The following is a 21,569-nucleotide window of genomic DNA, read 5'->3' on the forward strand; positions in this document are numbered from 1 at the left end:
ATGCTTTTCCTTAATGCTTGGAAGGTTGGATTAGAGTGTGGGTGGCTGGCAGAATCCACATTTTATTTCTGGCAGTTTCACATGGTGCCAACATACAAGCATAAAGCTGACTTTTACGATCCGGATTTGGCCTCAGGCATTCACCCCAGCAGCATTTCTCCTCCCCTTACCATTTGCTCCTGCCTCCGAGAGCTTCAAAGGGATCTGCTTCACACTTCACGGCCGCCGTGACTCACATTTCTCCTTCCTTCGTGCCCAGCCCCCCTCCCAGCGCTGCCTTGTTTTCCATAAAGAAGGAAGGGACAAGGGAGAGACGTGAGTAGGAGAAAAGATGACAGAAATTAAGACTTAGTTCAAGCATCCGACTAGCTACTAAAATGCCATTGTTGTAACAGCCATGAACAGAAATTATTTAAAAACCATTTAAACGGGAATATTTATCCCGGAGAAGGCGCATATCTGATCACATCGTGATTTCTTGTGAGAATAACCGAAAACCATTCTACTTTGAATTGTCGGCCTAGTTAAGATAACAAAATAAATAAATAACTAACAAAAAAAAAACGTGCGACTCGCCAACACTGTGACTGTGTCCATGTTGACATGACACCATTCCACTTCCAGGGGCCTCGCCTGTATTACCCCATCTAATTGTATTCTTTTTCTTTGGTTTGTTCTGACATTAAGTGAGCGGCAGTGCCTTATACATTTCTTCAAAAACAGAACGTCCAAAATGGACGTGTGCACCGCGAGCGATCTGCGGGAAAGCAATGCCGGGCTCCATAGCAGTGAGTGCTGCATTTACTACCGCATTTCTGCAATAGCTGAAGGTCTGGTTCCTCCTCGCAGGGAGGGGCTCTCAGCCCATCAGTCACTCCCTCCACCCTACAATATGTCCTGCTTTTCGTGCCAAGAAAAGCGATTTCGTGAAAAGCGGCAGGCCAGCGTGTAGGTGCAAACGTGATGTGTGTTGCAGACTGAGCTGCGCTGATAAAGGGACGCTTCAGTGGCCATTTGTAAATCAAATGTCTGCAGTTAATACTAAAGCTGGTTCGGGTGGTGTGGTTATTTTTTATGTGTGGGAGAGCAACCTTTATCTAAACTGTTATTTAGAAATGGTATGTTTTGTAGGTATTTGCTGTTTCTTTGCAGACTCACCATCACACCCCCTCACACACCCTCTCACCTCACCCACCCTTTCACCCTCACACACCCTTACTCACCCTCACACCCTCACTCACCTTCACCCCTCACACACCCTCATCCTCACACACCCTCACTCACCCTCACCCATCCTCACTCACTCACCCTCACTCACCCTCACTCACACACCCTCACCCACCCTCACCCTCACCCACCCTCACTCACCCTCACCCTCCCTCTATCTATTGCCCTCCCTCCCTCTATCTGTCGCCCTCCCTCCCTCTATCGCCCTCACTCTATCTATCTATCTATCTATCTATCTATCTATCTATCTATCTATCTATCGCATCACCACAGCATCACTCGTTGCCACCACAACATCACTCAGCACCTCCAAAGCATCAATCTGTGCAACCGTTCAACAACAACTGGTTCAAATATGTTCTCTCAATGTTTCAAGCTTTATTACAAATGTCACAAAAAGATGTTAATATTTCACTTCTGTTCTTGGATTTTCGTCACAATTAAATACACTGAACATAATCTTCACAAAAGTTATTTTCAAAAGTTTAACCTATTGCCATTATAAATTACAATAGCTTTTATTTAAGTATTCATTATTAAAAATTGTTTAAAGCCATTGTTATTTGTAATATCAATACATCTAAGTCACGTAAATACAACACATATTGCATTACAAATGCTATAGGAGTCACATTTGCGAAAGTTAAAACTATTGGCATTGTAAATGACAAATCTAGTAAAGCAACACAAATAAAAAATTGGTCATTTACAATACCAATAGCTCAAACTTTCATAATGCGAGACCTATTGCATTGCAAATGCTTGTTTTTTTTCTTTTTTGCACATTTATATATCGCAAATTCGACCCCAAGGTAGTGGAGCGCTTTACGTGAGCACCGGTTACATTCATTTGAAGCTGTGATGTTCTGGGCGTCTGCAAGTGCAAGATGTGTGCCTAGCGACCACCATGGCTGCACTCATGGAGGAAATGAAATACAATTGATAACATAACAGTGGAAAGATGGAGCGTGTGTCTCCGCACGCCTGGATAATGCTGGTAAATTATAGCGTGTCCCACTGAGTACTGACATCCTATTTTTTTTTTTTTAAGTACTGCCCTTCCCTTCATTGTGAAAATCAAGCTCCCTATACATTTCTGACAGCAGTCAGAGTATCGTGTGTCTAATTGCTTGTGTGTTTTTTCTTTTTTTTTTTTTTAAGTGTGTGTATGTGTGTGCGCTCACAATTGCCTGTGTGTTTGTGAAGGAGTGTGTGTGCACAACTGCCAGTGGTTTTTGAAGGAGTGTGTGTGTGTGCGCGTGTGTGCGCGCACAATTGCCTGTGTGTTTTTTTTTTTATGTCAACATCTTTTTTTATTAAGTCTCAGGTTGAGACACACAAAAGAAAAGGGTCACATTGACACAGCGATAAGCCTACAACCCTCATGGGGCCGGCCGCGTAAAAGAACTCAGGGTACAATCGCTGCGTGAATCAATATCTTCAAGCACATGTGCCGAACTGCACATTAAGACCAAACAAGGTCCCATTAAGTCGCTCCAGAAGGGGGCCCAAAAGCGCCGTCCAGTATACTCCAGTGATACCCCGCCTTGTATATCGTCCCGCAAAGCGGGCAGGCACAAACACATCAAACTGAAACAAATAACCGGCCCAAGGGGCCCAACATTCAACCAGAGGCCTAGTAGAAGGCAGTCAAAAGAGCAGAGCAGAAGTTAGAGGGAACAGAGAGGAAGAGCAAAGGGAGAACAGAGAAAGCTTGGGGGGGGACAGCCCCGGCCACAAGGGCGTTACAGGTTGCGAGGGGCAAAGGGGAGCACCGCATCTTTCACCAATTGCAATGCTCGCAGCGCTGGGGGCATATTCCTAGCATATTCGCTCTTGCAAAGATAAGCCACAAGTGGCTGCCAGACCTTTTCAAAGCGGGTCGTGCGGGACTGTAGCCTAGCCGAGAGCAGCTCCATAGTGATGACTTGCCACAGTCTGCCGAACCACACGGCTAGGGGGGGTGCCTCCACCTTCTTCCAATACAGAGCGATAAGCTGTCTGGCGGCACCCAACATTTGCATCGCTACGGTCCAGTCACTGTGGGTGAGGGCCAGCAAGTCAACAGGTTTGAGTCCCAACAGTATTGTGCTAGCAGCATCAGGCAGAGGAAATCCCAGCACCCCTCGTATGTGGCTCAGCACCTCCTTCCAAAAGATAGCGATCACAGGGCAGGTCCACCAGATGTGCATGAAGTCACCAGGCACATGATGGCATCTCCAGCATCCGGGCGGGACAGAGGGGAACATCCTGTGTAGGCGATGGGGCGTATAATACCACTGCGTCATTATTTTATACGCGTTTTCTTGTTGCGGCACACTGCGATACACCCTAGGAACATCCCTCCATAGGCGGGTCCACTGCGCCAGGTCAATATCAGCACCTAGAGTCTCCTGCCAATGTCGCTGATATGTGTGAGCAGGGGGGGCAAGAGGATGTTGCAGAATCTGATAAATTTTTGATATAAGGCCCTTCGTGCCCGTACCAGAGCGGGCCAGCCGCTCGAACGGGGTGAAGGCCCGAGTGGCCCCAGGGTATATCGCGTCAGACAGGGCCCAGTGACGCAACTGCAGGAACTGCAATTCAGCCTCTGGGGGAAGACGGAACTCCTCTCGACAGTGGGCAAAGGACTTCATGGAGCTTCCGTCAAAGAGATCCGTAAGGACTTTGCAATCCTCACGTGTCCACCTGCGAAAAGCGGGGGTGTGGTTAGCCGGCGGGAACCATGGATTATCCTCTATGGGGGTGTGCGGCGAGGGGAAAGTCGTCAAGCCTTTCCGCACCGCTATCCTGTCCCACACGTCCAGGACCGTTCTCGTGGGGATCGCCAAGTAAGCACTAGGGGACCGTCCCGCCCTATGGGTCCAAGCGAGGTTCCAGATCGTACGACCTGTGACCGCCCGGTCAAGGTGCAGCCACCCCTTCTCGCTCTCCCTAATACCCCACTCAATTACAAACCGCAAGTGAGCGGCCCAATAATAGTCCACAAGATTCGGGCATCCCAGCCCTCCACGATCCCGCGGGGCCATAAGGAGTGTCTGAGAGAAGCGGGGTCTCTTGCCCCCCCCAGATGAATTTAGTACAGTCCCTTTGCAAGGCTCTAATCTTCGGCAGAGGGATGGGCGTAGGAAGGCATTGGAACAGGTAGAGTATTTTAGGCAATATAGACATTTTGACCGCGTTCAACCTGCCCAGCCAAGAGGGGATAAGAGGCTTCCACCGCTGTAGATCAGCGAGAACAGACTTGCGACACTCCGCCCAATTGAGCGCCGACCAGCCCTCCAAAGAGGGAGTCAGGGAGAGGCCGAGGTATCGGATATGTTGGTCCGTCCATCGGTAGGGGCACAGCACTTCCAGGGGAGGGACATCGGCCGGGGGGATCGTGAGGTTAAGCACCCACGACTTATCGTGGTTAATTTTCAAGCCAGAGGCGCTTTCGAAGGAGCAGAGCACCTCATGAAGCGCCGGCAGGGATTGTCGCGGTTCCGTTAGCGTGAGAATGAGGTCGTCCGCATACAACGCCACCTTATGATTTTGCCCTCCCATCTGTACGCCGCAAATGTCCGGGTTGCGCCTGATCAGGTCCGCCAACGGTTCAATCGCCAGGGCGAACAGCAATGGCGACAGAGGGCAGCCCTGCCTTGTCCCTCTGCCAATGGCGAACGGTTCCGTCAACCTCCCATTCACCCTGACCCTTGCCCTCGGTGCCACGTAAGGCGCCATGATCCTGGCAATCATCCGCGGGCCGAGCCCCATCCGGCAAAGGACCGCTTGGAGAAACCCCCAATCCACGCGATCAAACGCTTTCTCAGCGTCTAGCGACAGGAGGCACGCCGGAATGTGCCAGTGGTGCACTTTCCCCACCAAATGTGCCAGTCTCCGCACATTGTCTGCCCCTTGACGGCCCCGAATGAAGCCCACCTGGTCAGGGTCAACGAGGTCCGGCATGTGGGAATCGAGTCTCTTAGCCAGCATCTTCGTGTAAATTTTGAAATCAGTATTAAGTAGCGCAATCGGGCGGTATGACGAGCAAAGCGCCGGATCCTTCCCAGGTTTAGGGACTAGAGCTATTTCTGCCATACCCATGTCCGGCGAGGGACCCTGACCGCCATCGAAGGAGGCGAAGAGTCTGAGGAGATATGGACCTAGCTGTTCCCCGAAAAGGCGGTAAAAGGAAAGCGGTAAGCCGTCCGGGCCTGGTGTCTTCCCCAAGTTCAGATCTTTAATGGCCTCAGACACCTCGGCAAGCGAAAGTGGCTCTTCTAACCTCTCCGCCGCGTCGGGGTGCAAGCGCGTCCCGCCATAGTGCTCCAGAATCTCCTCCGGCAGGGTAGCGCCAGTCGGAGCCGCCGTGTATAAGGAGGCGTAATAGTCTCGGAACGCCTTCATTTTAGCCTCCATCGCCGTTGCCCGAGACCCGTCCGGTAGTACCACATTCGCTATGTGGGATCTGGCCGCCTTAACCCTCAGTCGTCTCGCCAAGAGCTTCCCTATCTTGTCCCCGCCATCAAAATGCATACGCTTTAGCGCCAAAAGGGATTTCTCCGCCCGATTCGCCCGCAGCATGCGCAAATGCCCTCGCAGGTTCGCTAGACGCCTTCGCGTCTTCAGAGTGGAAGCCTCTTGATTCTGTGCCTCCGCCCCCCGCAAGTCCGCCACCAGTCCTTCCTCCACTACTCTCCGTTCACGCGCTCTCGCAATCTCAAGGGAAGTGATGTGACCCCGGATTGTAGCCTTGAAGGCGTCCCACACCACCGGGAACGGCGTTTCCGGTAGGTCATTGAACTCAAAGTAGGAGGTGATGGCCGTGCGGATGTCGTCAACCGACGCTGCATCTCTGAGTAGGTATGGGGGCAAATGCCATTTCCGTTCCCTAGGGGGACCACTCCGCAGATCTCGGAGGAGTAACTCCACATGCGCATGGTCCGAGATGGAGATGTCGGACATTTCCACATCCATCACATCACAAATCAAGTCGTGCGATATGAACAAATGATCGATGCGGGAATAGGAGCGGTGAGCACTAGAGTAAAAAGAGTAATCTCGTTTGTCGGGGAAGAAGTAGCGCCATGCGTCAAAGAGACCTAAGTCGCCTATCTGTCCGCGCAGTGCCGAGGACATCGCCCCTGCCCCATGAAAGGAGCCTGTACTCCGGTCCAAGGTAGGGCACCACACCAGATTAAAGTCACCCCCCAGAATAATCGAGGGCCCACCTCGAAGGACATGGGTGCGCAAAAGATCCCGAAGGAAGCGATCCTGTGCCAGGTTGGGCGCATACACGTTGCACAGCGTAAGACGGCGGGAGCCCACCTCGACCGAGACCTTAAGGAAGCGACCGTCACCACCCCGGTAGAGCTTGTCAGAACCCCGCCTGATGCCAGCTTTGCACAAAACTGCTACCCCAGCTGTTTTCGTATCTGCTGTAGCCCAGAATTGGAGGGGGTATCTAGGGTGCGCCATACGCTTTGTATCTGCCCGGAGAAGGTGGGTCTCTTGTATGAAAATGATGTCCGGGTCATGACGCAGGAAGTAATGCCAGAGCTGTTGGCGCTTGTTAGGTGAATTAAGGCCTTTAACATTGAGTGATAAAATCTTAAGGGGTCTGGCCATGTCACTCGCCATCTTGGGGGTCCCTAAGGTAAGTACGCAAAGCTTCCCCCAGCAGAGCACCCATCAGTTCAGAGCCCCACCCAGAGGGCCCGCCCCCGCTCCCCGCATTATCCCCCGTCTCCAGCCCCCCACAGCAGACAGAGAAAGGAAGGAAAGACAGAAAAAAGAGGAAAAGGAAGGTCAGAGGAGAAAGCCAAACATTCAGCAGTCTGGAGGACGGACGGCCTAGGCCGTAAAAACAGGGCCAACTGGGCCAAAGTACACTATCTCCAGAGTAGGGCATCCTACACCCACAGGTTCGAATGTCCATCGGGATGTCACTCCCCAGGAGACAGTCTCGGTGGGACATGACCGGCCGGGAACACCAGAAGGCAAGGAGCCCCCACCAACCTAGGCCCAGCACAAGGAGATCAGGAGTCCAAGCACCTTTCCTCCCGCCCCACAACCATCCCCGCCCTCCGGAGGGGTAGAAGAGAACAGTACCTCAAGGCCAGTGACATCCATGTGCTGTCCATCTCACGATGTGGAGGACCGTCCTGCAGGGGAGCGGGCAGCACGGTCGATCTCAGTCTCTTCCAGCGCTCTAATGTGGGCGATGACCTCCTGCCTGGCTTGGCTCGTCGTTGGCACGTCAACAGGCGTCGCACGCTGTCTCCTCGGCACCGTGCTCCAGTCTGGGGTGAGCGGCGTCCTCTTGCTCGGAGGGTGTCGTGAGGGGCTCCCCGGGGGAGAGCCTGCAATGTTGAGGAGACGCGCCGCCTCATCGTAGGACCGCAAGGATTTACGCTTACCCTCCCATTGAAAGATAAGTGCAAAGGGGTGTCCCCATTGGTACGAAATGTTCAGGGACCGCAATTTCTCCGTCACTGGGCGGAAAGCGCGTCGCCGCTTCAGGGTGTTGGGTGCCAAATCTTGGAAGATCTGGATCTTGTGGCCCTTATATTGCAGGTCCGGCTTGTCCCGAGCACGTTTCCAAATCTCCTCCTTTTCCACAAAGAAATGCACCCGCGTGATAATGTCCGGGAGAAGTCCCGATCTCCCCGCAGGCGCCGCCACACGATGAGCACGGTCCAGTGTGGGAGGCGATACATCTTCGTCGCCCCGCACCTCGTGGAGGAGTTGCGCCACAAAGTCCATCACGTCCTCCCCTTCTTCTCCGAGCGGCACGCCGCGGATGCGGAGGTTGTTCCGCCTGCCCCGATTCTCCAAGTCCTCCTGTTTGATTTGGAGTTCAATGTTCTGTTGTTCCAGGGCCGCTAAGCGCTGCCATAGATGTTCCTGGTCCTCGGTGCGCGTGTCCGCAGTCCTCTCCAGGCTGTCCACACGGTCCCCCAGTTCCGTGACTTCTTTCCGAAGCTCCGTGACACATGAGTGGACCTCCGACCTCAGGGATCCTATCTCCGTCTTAAGTTCGGTCATGAAGGCGGCCATGAACGCTTGTGTGACCGGGGGGGAGTCCGCCATCTCCGCAGGTGGGCCACCACTGGCCGCCGGAGTTCCTCCTTTGCCCCACATGGCTGTTACAGGGTTCCCCTTGGGGGCCGGTGCCGGTGCCGGTTCCGCCTTGCTGTTCCTGTTGGTGCGCGTCATTCTCCGCGCGGACCACAGGGTGTCCCCTAGCCTGCGTCAGGGCCCGTGCCCGGCGTAGGGTGCCCGAGAAAAAGCACAAAGCACCAAGGGGGGCGGTGGGGGGCACTGGCGCAAAGTCACAGCGCACCGGAAGGGTCCTGGCCTCGCAACGGCCCACCCCTCAGCAGCGAGCAGCCAGCACACACCCCACGTAGCAGATCAGGCAGTCCGGGGATCCCTAGGCCTCAGCGCCGCCACTCACCATGCGCTGCCAGTCAGGGAGATAAGCAGGTCCAACGGGGCCACTAGTCCCTCAGGGGTATCAGCATCAGGGAGTGCCCCACACCATCGCTCCAGGCCAGCACTCACCCCCAAGGAAGAGCCGTTATGAAAACTCGTAGCTTCGCCGGTTCTCCGTCGGCTGGCGCCGTCCGCTCTCGAAAGTGCCCCGGGGGCACTGTCCGTCTCAGCCCTCCGCTCTGGCCGCTCTCACCGCTGTTCACCGCGGCTCCGCAGGGCCGGCTTCTCGGAGCAACCCGCTGGTGGAGGGAGGTCAGCAGCGCCTCCGATCCTCGCTGAGGCCAGAGGTCGGGTCTCGCCGCCTCACAGCCCCACACTGCAGCGCGGGAAACAGGATGCGCAGGATCGAGAAGCTGCACAGGGGCCCCCTACCAGGCACTTCGCCACACCGCTGCCCCAGGTAAGGGCGTCTCAAGGCTGTCTTGCGGGGAGGGCGGGGGTCGATCTGGCCAGCGGCCGCCGGCAGCTCCAGGGTCCGACAGGGTCCGCCGTACACCGCCTCCTCCGCGGCCGCAAGATGGCGGACGGACCGGGCGGCCCCTCACACTGCAAGCCGGCTGTGCGTTCTCGCCGGGGCTCAGACGGGGCACGGAGGTCCCGCACACAAAACACGCTACACAGGTGGGCAGTGGTCCCAGGGAGGTGTGCGGCGGGTCCAGACTCCCGAATCACGCACAAATAGCCAATGATGGGCCCAACGGCGGTGGGAGCTCCGCAGCAACGCGTCTGCTCACATCGCTGGTCAAGCCACGCCCCCCTGTGTGTTTTTTTTTGTTTTTTTTTAAGGTGTGCACGCGGTGGGCAACACAGTGAGGCCGTCAGTTATGAACCCTGCTTGCGGTACATGTGACACATACTATGTTGCTTGTAAACCGACAGCAGACGTAAACATCTTTTTTAAGTACTGCCCTTCCCTTCATTGTGAAAAACAAGCTCCCTATACATTTCTGACAGCAGTCGGAATACCTCTACACCTCTCTACCTCTACACCTCTCTACCTCTACACCTCTCTACCTCTACACCTCTCTACCTCTACACCTCTCTACCTCTACACCTCTCTACCTCTTCACCTCTCTACCTCTTCACCTCTCTACCTCTACACCTCGTCACCTCTCTACCTCTACACCTCTCTACCTCTACACCTCTCTACCTCTACACCTCTCTACCTCTACACCTCTCTACCTCTACACCTCTCTACCTCTACACCTCTCTACCTCTACACCTCTCTACCTCTACACCTCTCTACCTCTACACCTCTCTACCTCTACACCTCTCTACCTCTACACCTCTCTACCTCTTCACCTCTCTACCTCTTCACCTCTCTACCTCTTCACCTCTCTACCTCTACACCTCGTCACCTCTCTACCTCTACACCTCTCTACCTCTACACCTCTCTACCTCTACACCTCTCTACCTCTACACCTCTCTACCTCTACACCTCGCTACCTCTACACCTCGCTACCTCTACACCTCGCTACCTCTACACCTCGCTACCTCTACACCTCGCTACCTCTACACCTCGCTACCTCTACACCTCGCTACCTCTACACCTCGCTACCTCTACACCTCGCTACCTCTACACCTCGCTACCTCTACACCTCGCTACCTCTACACCTCGCTACCTCTACACCTCGCTACCTCTACACCTCGCTACCTCTACACCTCGCTACCTCTACACCTCTCTACCTCTACACCTCTCTACCTCTACACCTCTCTACCTCTACACCTCTCTACCTCTACACCTCTCTACCTCTACACCTCTCTACCTCTACACCTCTCTACCTCTACACCTCGCTACCTCTACACCTCGCTACCTCTACACCTCGCTACCTCTACACTTTGCTACCTCTACACCTCGCTACCTCTACACCTCGCTACCTCTACACCTCGCTACCTCTACACCTCGCTACCTCTACACCTCGCTACCTCTACACCTCGCTACCTCTACACCTCGCTACCTCTACACCTCGCTACCTCTACACCTCGCTACCTCTACACCTCGCTACCTCTACACCTCGCTACCTCTACACCTCGCTACCTCTACACCTCGCTACCTCTACACCTCGCTACCTCTACACCTCCACACTGCTATTCCTCTACACCTCTACCTCTCTCTCTCAACCTCTACCTCTCTCTATCTCTCTCTCTCTCTACCTTTACCTCTCTGCCTCTACCTCTGCCTTTCATCCTCTACCTCTCTTCCTCTCTCTCTCCACCGCTCTCTCGCTCCACCTCTACGCGCACACATATGCACATTTATATGCATAGATATATCTGTGTCTCTGTGTGTGTGTGTGTATATATATATATATATATATATATATATATATATATATATATTCACTGAAAAAACCATAGGTTATAGACCATATATAGTTAGGAATTAGCATTTACAAAACCTTGAAAATTCACTGAAAAAACCATAGGTTATAGACCATATATAGTTAGGAATTAGCATTTACAAAACCTTGAAAATTCACTGAAAAAACCATAGGTTATAGACCATATATAGTTAGGAATTAGCATTTACAAAACCTTATTTTACTCACACAAAACCATTGAAATTCCATATATAGTTAGTTGCACTAACTATATATCGCGCACCCGCAATCCACTGCTGATGATGTCACATATTACATCATTCATGACATGGTCAGTGACATCACTGATGACATCACTGATGACAACATCCAGTGATTATGTGTTTCTGTAAAGTTTAAATATGTTTTACATATTGAAGAATGAGTGGATGTATAAGTGTCTGAATGAAGGTTTTAGTAGGTGCGTGATTGACTGTATGAGTGAGTGATTAAATGCGTCTTACTGAATGCACGGGTTAGTGACTAAACTGTCTGAAAGTGTGCATCAGTATGTCTGTTGTTGTGCAAGCTGCTGAATGTGTTGATCAGTAGCTATATAAGTAGCTATATGGGTTATTGATTGGTTGCACAAGTATTTGTATGGGAGACTGAGTGTGTGTATGGCTGGCTGGGAGGTGTGTGACTCTGTGCAGATCAATGTGTACTTGTATCAGTGATTCTATAAGAGAGTAAGTATGTGTTAGTATATGTTTCAAAAATGTAAGGTGTTCTGTGTTTAACTGTATAGATGAGAAAATGGAAGTGTGATTGATTCTTTTCAGGACTGACTAGGTGTGTGAGTAACTCCATTGATGAGTGGCAGAGTGTGAGTGTCTGTATAGGTGTATGAGTGCATATGATAGTGTTGTAAAGATGAGTGATTGTATGTATGAATGATTGTATGAGTGAATGTGTGTGTAGACATAGGAATCAGTGAGTGCGTATGTAGTAACTAGTATTGGTGTGTCAATGGTTTCAAAAATTATACTCTCTATTTAACACTGGGTGTAATAGAGGTTATATTAGAGTGTGAGGAGATGCATTGTATTATCACATGAATGATATCATCAGTGATGTGATCATTGATGTCAAGTGAGATGTCATCAGTGATGTCATTTGAGATGTCATCAGTGATGTCATCAGTGATGTCACTGACCATGTCATGAATGATGTAATATGTGACATCATCAGCAGTGGATTGTGGGTGCGCGATATATAGTTAGTGCAACTAACTATATATGGAATTTCAATGGTTTTGTGTGAGTAAAATAAGGTTTTGTAATTGCTAATTCCTAACTATATATGGTCTATAACCTATGGTTTTTTCAGTGAATTTTCAAGGTTTTGTAAATGCTAATTCCTAACTATATATGGTCTATAACCTATGGTTTTTTCAGTGAATTTTCAAGGTTTTGTAAATGCTAATTCCTAACTATATATGGTCTATAACCTATGGTTTTTTCAGTGAATTTCAATGGTTTTTTAATAGCAAATATCATAAGCTGTCGAATGTCAAGTACGTGGTAAGTAAAAACATTTTCGTGTTTATGCACACTGATCTGCTTTGATTGCTGCCCCCCACCCCTCATTTCTATTAGGAGTACTCTCTCTTTGCAGATAGTGAAGGGTAGTTAACGCAGCCCTTTGCCCCCTTTGTAATCCGTCGTGCCTGCTTCTCTCTCCATTTGATTGATTGTTCTCTTTGGTTCATTCTCTATTTACAAACAAGCACAGAGTCGCAATACTCTGTTTAGTCTTTGCAGATAGCGAAAAATCGTGTAAAAAAACAAAAGGAATCGAGCAAAATCAGTAGGCCACTAATGGGATCTCTTTTGACCTCGCTAAAATAGAAACATTAGGAACAACCTGTTGAAAATAGCAATGCGTATGTATATAAGCGGCGTTCATTTGTGTTCACAGTACCCCTTGTTGATTGTTTCAATCGAGCATTGAATTGTTCGAAGTTAATTCTCTTAAGGATCTTCTCTACCTGCAAACGAGGAAGAATAGGAATATTCTATCTCCCTTTGCAGATAGTGAAGGGTAGGTAACGCAAGCCTTTAACACGTCGTACCTATTTCATTCCTCATTGATTGATTGATTGTCCGAACATTGACTGTTTGGGAATTAGTTCTTTTTGGAGGTATTCCCTGTTTGCAAATAAACGTAGGAAAATCTTTGCAAGTAGTGAAAGGGTACGTAATGCGGACCGTTCTCCCCCGTTGTAATCTGTCATGCCTATCTACTCCCCACTGATTGATGCACCTTTTTCACCCGGACCATTTACTAGAGATACGTCATCTGGCCCGACCAGAGAGCACCCCTAGTGAAAAGGACATATGCAATAATAACGAAGTGATCACTGTATCCTGTTAACAGAAACTTTACCATGAAACAACCTGGAAAGAAAAAAATAGGAAAACGAAAATCAGTAGGCCACTGATGAACATGAACTTTTATTAAACAACGAACAAAGAAACGATAACATAACGTAATGATAAAACCTATTAATGTCCTAGAAACAAGAAAACGTTAAAATATGCCAGTGGTGAGAGACCAGAAAAACAGTAAGAGAAACCAAATCACCCCTCGCTGTCCCACCGCCTGCCACGCCAAAAAAATCGATAGACTAGGGAAAATGCAAGTCAGTAGAACATCCACCCCCACTCTGGAAACTTCCAAGGTGGGGCAGGGTTCCGGCTACGCCCAGCCGGGAGCAGCCCATATAAGGCAGGTCCTGCTGCCACGCCTCGGCCAGGAGATCCTAACGTAGGGTGTAGCCGAAGGAGAGGCCGAGGCCAGCGGGACCCGGCCAGGGGATTGCCTTTACAACGCTGAACAGTTGCAGGGGGGGGGAATGTCTCCTCGACCCTCCCCTCTCTCTCTCCCAGTCCGGCCGCGGTGGCCCTTGAGAGTTGCAGGTAGTCCCGCCACATGCTCTTCCGGTCCGACCACCAACGGTCGGGGGTCCGAGGCCGACGGGATCCGGCTGCAGCCGATAAACCAAGAAACCCGTTCATGGGGCCAGAGCCAGGGGCGTCCGGCCGACATCCACCGGAAGCCCGGCCCGAAGACGGACGGGACACTTCTTTCTTTTATAATGGCTGCGACAACACTGGGGGGGGATGTCTTGCACATGCCTCCGACCCCCCCCTCGTCCTCATCGCCTGGTCCGGCCATAACAAATCTCAAGCGAGACGCCGTGGGGTGCACTGGGAGGGAGAGACGGTGCGAACAGGCCTCTCCCGCCTCCCCAGGTGGAGACTTCCCAGCTGCACCCTCAGCGCTCCAGGCGCCCGGAAAACGGTTCTTCCACTGTGGCCATGCTGCAACGTCTCGCCCGGCAGGGTGGAGCCCGTCCGCTCATGTGACCCCGCGATCGCCGGTAGCTGCCGAACTCTCAAAATGGCGGTCGACCTGGCAAGAGCGGGCCCAGCATAAAGAAATGGCCCGGTCACTGGTTGACTCCACCACCGTAGTCCTCCACGACCTTGAAGATTCTAGAGGAGCCGCGGGAGTCTCCGACCCCCGATGGGGAATGACTGCCATGATCGCCCGTGGAGTGACGAAACTGTATCCGCGGGACGTCGGCGCTCCCATGCTGGCGCCAGCCTCACTTTGAATTACTAGCATCCTGCAGACCTCACTTCCGGTGAAAGCACAGTGTGACCCGGTAGGAAAAATTATTGCACCCCCTCCCCTTTTTGACTGATAGTTCAAACCACCGATCCTTTCCTTTGCCCTTTTAACGGAACTTTGGACTGCCTCCCCCTCTTTTACATTTTCTAGAGAAAACAAAACATTAACCACTACATTAGCATAGCAGTTGACACCAGAACTGTTTTCAAATTGAAAACCAACAACATCTTCAACAGAATCCTTTTTGTTTCTGCTGTGACCCTGCTACAGCACAGGCATTGTCCCCAGCAGTAATTCTGCAATGCCGGTAAGAATAGCTGTGGTGCCTACTGGACTCACTCACCCCCGCGGCGCCCCACGCCGTTTTTTGCTGGGCGGCAACTTACTAGACATCACTTTCGTGCCATCTAGATTTCAGCGCGTTCTGCTGCCTTGGAACTATTCGCACAACAGACCGCTACTGACAAGAATATTTCATTATTGGTGCTGTCAATTTCAATAAATCTATTGGATAATTAAAAAGAAATTGCCACGGTCTCTTCGTTGTTTAAATGTTTTTACTGTTTTTGTTTTGTTGTATATATTTATATGTTATTAAAGTTTTATATTCCTACTACTTTGTTGGAGTGCTATATATTTTTAATGTGACACATAATTGTAAAAACTTTGATGTACAAAGAGTCATTCCTGGAATCTTCCGCTTCAGGCTCGGTCCCCTCCCCAATCACAATACAGGATGGTTTTCAGATAGTAGGAACACGTGTGGTGTGACGGATCTCATCGGGTGTGGGCCTTGATCTACTATAACTCCTTTAAAGAGGGGTGATTCTTTACAGCTGGAGCCATAAACTACATCTGCAGGGCTAGCTGATAGCCTGGACAATCGGACACAGAGAAAGAGGAGTGTCAGAGGGTGCGGTAGTGAATAGGGCGAAAGGGAGGTGTCGGGCGGGCACAGAGTGTGATTCTCAGGGAAGAGCAGCGCAGATGGGGGGAGGTTTATTGCCCATGCATAAGACAGAGAGCGGTGGTGACCAGTGCCTAGGGAAGATGCTTGCGTGGGTGAGGAGCCATGCTACGAATCGACAGCGTGCAGAGAGTGGGTCTGGTCAAGACATCTAAAATGGCTGCCGTGCACGACAAAAGTGTGGCATTTCAAAAAAGGCAAGATGGCGCAGACAATGTTTTTCAACACTTCCTCATTTCCTTCGAATCGAACGTTAACAGACGTTGGGGCATATTACCAAAGTTAAGCGATATTTATCGCTAACGATGCTTACCAACCAATTTTTTACCACTAAGCATCGTCAGAAATTATCGAAGATAAACCTTACTATTATCAAGGTTTATCGCAAATGCGATAATAAACGGCCGCAATGCATGAATATCGCTAAAAACTCAGCGATATTCATGCATTACCGAGCTAATGCTCTTAGCCATGTTATCCACCTCCCATTGGATAACATGGCTAAGAACTGCTCAGGGCAGGTGTTACTTTTTGGAGATATTCGCGCTTAGCGCGAATATCTCCAAAAGTTGGTAATAGGAGATAGATATCTTGCATGTTGTAATGCAAGTTATTGTGGTATATGGAACTCATACCATAATCTCTCAGGAAAGCAGAAACTGATCCTTTTGGGACCGCCTAAAAAGGCCTAGGGGATGAGGAGTACTCTACTTTGCCCCCTTTTCACGTTCCGAACTATTTTATTTTACTCTCTTCTGTAATTACACAAAATAGCAGCGATAAGATGCATCGGAGACACACAGTGAGAGAAAGGAGGCCGGAGATGAAGAAGACATGTCAAATACACATTGGAGATAATATAGTGGCAGAAGGGAAGTAAATATGAGTAAACTTACCATGTAACATAAAAATGTTGCACTCTATACTATAAGTCTCATTTTATACTACAATCACTTCGCTACAACCTCATAAATTAAAAATAAAAATGAATAATGTCTCAAACAATTTTTGAATTCTAAATATAAATTTATTCTTCAGAATTTTCTAAATTTGAAAGAACTAGTAACATGTCCTCATCAGCAATGTCCTCATTAAAAGTCTCCAATGATGATTCTTGTAACTCTATGGTCTCCAAACACTCGATAAATTCGCCATCAAGAGATTGATCAAAAAAATCATTCAAGTCATCTCCTCCTTGTGACAATATTTCATTATTGGTGCTGTCAATTTCAATCAATGTAGTGGAATCATTCAAGTCATCTCCTCGTGACAATATTTCATTATTGGTGCTCTCAATTTCAATCAATGTAGTGGAATCATTCAAGTCATCTCCTCCTTGTGACAATATTTCATTATTGGTGCTGTCCATTTCAATCAATCTAATGGAATCATACAAGCCATCTCCTCCTTGTGACAATATTTCATTATTGGTGCTCTCAATTTCAATCAATGTAGTGGAATCATTCAAGTCATCTCCTTGTGACAATATTTCATTCTTGGTGCTGTCCATTTCAATCAATCTAATGGAATCATACAAGTCATGTCCTCCTTGTGACAATATTTCATTATTGGTGCTCTCAATTTCAATCAATGTGTTGGACAATTCAAAAGAAATTGCCACGGTCTCTTCATTGTGAGCCATTTTATTTTGAAATTGCTTGCTGTAAATTGCAGAAAAAAATAATCACTTTCATTTATCGTTTTTAGTAATACATAATATAAAACTAACTTTATCAAGTATTTAGTATAACAGAAGGACTGCAAATAAATAACAGAAAACATTTTTCAAATTATCTTCAAGTGTACAACATAGTTCCCCTTACAAATTAACAACTCACCTTTTTAAAAGTAGCAGAAGTGTTAGTACTGTGTAAATCAAACACCAGAAATTCACCACCAAAAATTCCTCACAAATGTACCTCAGACAGTAGTATCACAAAATGGCTGTGGTTTCCTCTCATTTGACATATATACATAACCAATTAACTTTCATCACACACAAATACAAAACCAAAGTAACATTTTAATTGGTTCTAAATTTCAACACTTTCAAATGTGTTTTCCCCATGCAATTTTCCATAGGACATTTACATACGTCTACAGCCTGAATGGCTGAACGGAATTACACCAAACTTGGCAAAATGGTACATCAAACCTAAGAGGTCAGGAAGGATCTACTATGCCCCCTTATGGTCATTTCCCCCTTCGCTTTGGCCTCCTCTTGTCTCTCAATCCTACCGAGGGACAAGATGGCGGCCGCTACGGACTGTTTGGAATGTTGACAGACGCCGGAGAACCAATCAGCTTCGCAAAGCTCCGTAACGCGAAAAGTACGCGAAGCGGAGCGCTGTTACAGATATATATCTTTTTTTGAACGTTAATTTCTCAAAATCCACTGGAGCACATATATTGAGACCTAGCAAAGGCACATCGGGCTACCAGTCCCTAATATTTTGCCAAGTTTCGTGCAAATCCATTCAGCCGTTCGATTATTATTATCTTTTTTTTTTTTTTGCCCCGCGGGGCCCTTTTAAAACCTCCACATCAAACCTAGGGGGTCAGCGAGGATCTACTATGCCCCCTTATAGTTATTTCCCCCTTTGTTTTGACCTCCTCTTGTCTCTCGATCCTACCGAGAGACAAGATGGCGGCCGCTACGGACTGTTTGGAATGTTGACAGACGCCGGAGAACCAATCAGCTTCGCTTCACAAAGCTCCGTTGCGCGAAAAGTCCGCGAACCAGAGCGCTGCCCGGTCCGCTGTTACAGATATATATCTTTTTTTAAACGTTAATTTCTCAAAATCCACTGGAGCACATATATTGAGACCTACAAAAGGCACATCGGGCTACCAGTCCCTACAATTTTGCCAAGTTTCGTGCAAATCCATTCAGCCGTTCGGGCTAAAAGTGAGGCCAACCGCCCTATGGAAAACTCAATGTTAAAAACACGTTTTGGGACCCCCCTTTTTTCTCGGCCCCCCCTTGACGAACCCCCCCCAAATTTTCAAGGGCTGCTCAGAAACAAAATGTGCCATTTTCCTGAAAATTTCAGCCAATTCCGTCCACAAACGCCAAAGTTATTAGACATAGAATTTTCAAAAAACCCATAGAGAAAAAATCCTAACTATATATACCTACTGGCGACCGCCAGTAGGTAATATATATATATATATATATATATATATATATATATATACATATACATATATATAAATACAAATATAAATGCATGCATACATATGCATGTTCTGTACATAAAAGTTTGAAAAACACTAATAAAAGCAAAGCTAAAAAGTCACCTAATTACAAACTCAATTGCTTTAACTTATACGAAAGCGAGACCTATTGCATTTTCAATGCTTGTTCAGTTAGGCAAGTTCAAGTTCATGCATTTATAAAGCGCACTACTCACCCAGAGGGTCTCAAGGCGCTGGAGGGAGGGGATTACTGTTTATCGAATAGCCATGTTTTCAGTTCTTTTCTGAAGGAGATGTGATTCTGAGTAAGGCGGAGGTGGGTGGGGAGTGAGTTCCAGGTCTTGGCAGCCAGGAAGGAGAAGGATCTGCCACCCATGGTGGTTTTTCGGATGCGCGGGACTGCGGCGAGGGCTTGTTTGGATGATCTTAGTTGGCGGGTGGGATTGTAGAAGGACAGTCGGGTGTTGAGGCATTCGGGTCCTAGCTTATAGAGGGCCTTGTGTGCGTGGGTAAGAAGGCGGAAGGTAATTCTTTTGTTGACGGGAAGCCAGTGGAGGTTTTTTAAGTGACTGGTGATGTGCTCTCGGCGCGGGATGTCTAATATGAGTCTCGCTGATGCATTTTGGATGCGCTGGAGCTTTTTATGCAATTTTGTTGTAATTCCGGCGTAGAGTGTGTTGCCGTAGTCCAGTCGACTCGTGACCAGTGCATGGGTGACAGTCTTTCTTGTTTCGAGGGGGATCCAGCGGAAGATCTTTTTGAGAATGCGGAGGACGTTGAAGCAGGAGGACGATACGGCGTTGACTTGTCTGGACATTGAGAGGGAGGAGTCTAGAATGAAGCCAAGGTTACGTGCATGGTCTGTGGGTGCCGATCCCAGAGCGGAAGGCCACCAGGAGTCGTCCCAAGCTGAGGGGGAGGATCCTAGGATGAGCACCTCCATTTTGTCTGAGTTGAGTTTTAGGCGGCTCTGTTTCATCCATTCGGCTACTTCTTTCATACCTTCGTGAAGGTTGTTTTTGGCGGTGTTGGGGTTTTTGGTGAGGGAAAGGATTAGCTGGGTGTCGTCGGCGTAGGAGATGATGTTGAGATTGTGTTGACGTGCGATGGAGGCGAGGGGGCTCATGTAGAGGTTGAAGAGGGTGGGACTGAGTGAGGAGCCTTGAGGTACGCCGCAGATGACTTCGGTGGGCTCTGAGTAGAAAGGGGGGAGTCGGATTCTCTGGGTTCTCCCGGCTAGGAACGAGATGATCCAGTCCAAGGCTTTTCCTTGTATGCCGATGTTGTTGAGGCGTTGTATGAGGGTGTTGTGACAGACCGTGTCGAAGGCGGCGGAGAGGTCGAGTAGAATGAGGGCCACTGTTTCACCGTTGTCCAGGAGTGCTCGGATGTCGTCGGTCGCCGCAATGAGGGCGGTTTCGGTGCTGTGTTTGGCTCGAAAGCCGTTCTGTGAGGGATCCAGGGAGTTGTTGGATTCAAGGAAGGCTGCGAGTTGGCTATTGACGGCTTTCTCGATGACTTTGGCCGGGAAAGGGAGGAGGGAAATGGGTCGGTAGTTTTTCAGTTCTGAGGGGTCTGCTGTTGGTTTTTTCAGAAGGGCGCTGAGTTCGGCGTGTTTCCATATTTCTGGAAAGGTGGCGGAGTTGAAGGAGCAGTTGATGACATCGCGGAGTTGGGGAGCGATGATGGAGTCAGCTTTGTTGAAGATGTAGTGGGGACAGGGGTCAGAAGGCGAGCCAGAGTGGATTGAGTTCATGAGGCGAATGGTGTCTTCAATGGTGATTGGGTTCCAGGAGTTGAGGTAGTTAGTTGGAGGGGTGGGATCTGAAGGGGGTGGGGTGAGTTGGTCATTGGGAGTATTCTTGAAGCTGTTGTGGATGTCGGCAATTTTGTTGTAGAAGAAGGAGGATAGCGCATCGCAGAGGTCTTGGGAGTTAGTGATGTCGTTGGATGCTGCGGGGGGGTTGGTGAATTCTTTGACGATATTGAAGAGTTCCTTGCTGTTATGAGAATTGTTGTCCAGACGGTCCTTTAATGCTGATTTCTTGGCGGATCGAATTAGTTGGTGGTGTTTGCGGGTGGCTGACTTGAGGGAGGCCATGTTGTCTGAGGTTGGTTCTTTTCTCCAATTCTTCTCCAGGGTGCGGCATGTCTTCTTGGATTTTTTAAGGTCATCATTGAACCAGGGAGCTTTTTTGCTGGATGATTTCGACTGGTGTTTTTTCAGGGGTGCTAGTTCGTCCGCACTATGGGTAATCCAATGCCTGAGGTTGGTGGCCGCTAGGTCTGGGTCCGTTGCTAGGGTGGGAGTGTTTTGGCTGAGTGATGTGAGGAGTTGGTCGGTGGTGATTTTGTCCCATTTTCTTCGGGGAATGGGTTGTGGACGGTTGTGGGTCAGGGTTGTTTTGTAGCTGAAGTGAACACAGCTGTGATCCGTCCAGTGGAGAGCTGTAGTGTGATTGAAGAAGATGTGCTTGCTGGAGGTGAAGATAGGGTTGAGCCTGTGTCCGGCTATGTGAGTGGGGGTGTCAACAAGTTGTTTGAGTCCGAGATTGGACAGGTTGTCCAGAAGGGTGGTGGTGTTGTTGTCGAGAATGTTGTCAAGGTGGTAGTTGAGGTCTCCTAGAAGAATGTAGTTCTCGGAGGCGAGGGCGTGCGGGCTGACTAAGTCGGTGATGTCGTCGCTGAATTGAGATCGG

At 49.2% G+C, this 21,569-nt stretch overlaps 1 protein-coding gene across 1 annotated transcript in view; it reads left to right on the forward strand.

Annotated features, from left to right (window-relative positions):
• The window catches only part of LOC144781842 (uncharacterized), a 469,031-nt gene that overhangs the window by 73,393 nt on the left and 374,069 nt on the right, over window positions 1-21,569 (forward strand). The window lies entirely within an intron of this gene.

Source organism: Lissotriton helveticus, chromosome 9, assembly GCF_964261635.1.
Source record: "Lissotriton helveticus chromosome 9, aLisHel1.1, whole genome shotgun sequence".
Lineage (NCBI taxonomy): Eukaryota > Metazoa > Chordata > Amphibia > Caudata > Salamandridae > Lissotriton > Lissotriton helveticus.